The 622-nt window shown below is 69.5% G+C and overlaps 1 protein-coding gene across 1 annotated transcript in view; it reads left to right on the plus strand.

Annotated features, from left to right (window-relative positions):
- Positions 1-622, plus strand: part of GOT2 (glutamic-oxaloacetic transaminase 2) — a 25,485-nt gene that overhangs the window by 20,641 nt on the left and 4,222 nt on the right. The gene's annotated exons all lie outside the window — the stretch shown is intronic.

The raw sequence follows: 622 nt of genomic DNA on the forward strand, positions 1-622 counted from the left end.
AAAATATGTATCTGAGGGCAGGAGAGGACCCCGGGCAGGAAAGGAGCCTGAGGAAAAGCAGACCCTCCTCTGCCCCATGGTCAGCGCTCCCTGCTGCAGCTGCTCACAGCCCACGCGGGGCTGTCCTGAGCAGGGACAGGCAGCCCCGTGCGGGCTGCGAGCAGCTGCAGCGTGGGGCACCAGCCACAGGGCAGGGGAGGGGCCTCTTCTCCCGTGCCCAGCACCAGCTCGTAACCCACCCCAGCAGCCAGCCTGGGCCCCGCGCCAGCTCCAGGCTCACCCGTTGGGGCTATGCATGGCAGCAGCAGCTGCAGCCCCCCCCTTGTCACTTGTCACTTGCCCCGCAGCCAGCCTGGGCCCTGTGCTGGCTCTGGGCTTGCCCGCTGAGGCTGCTTCTGCCACAGAGCAGCCTCAGCGGGCAAGCCCAGAGTCAGCACAGGGCCCAGGCTGGCTGCGGGGCCGGAGCACCAGCTCTTTCCCTGCTGGGGAGCAGGGGGTCGGGGCTGCATGCTGCCCCCCGCTTGTACTGTGGGCTGAGGGGGCACTGGGAGTGAGCAGGTGCACAGGGCCCACACTGGTGTCCCAGGGCCAGCACCAGCGGGGCCCAGAGCAGGGCAGCAGG

The sequence above is a fragment of the Gavialis gangeticus genome, unplaced genomic scaffold (genome assembly GCF_001723915.1).
Source record: "Gavialis gangeticus isolate Ggan-Ray unplaced genomic scaffold, GavGan_comp1, whole genome shotgun sequence".
Lineage (NCBI taxonomy): Eukaryota > Metazoa > Chordata > Crocodylia > Gavialidae > Gavialis > Gavialis gangeticus.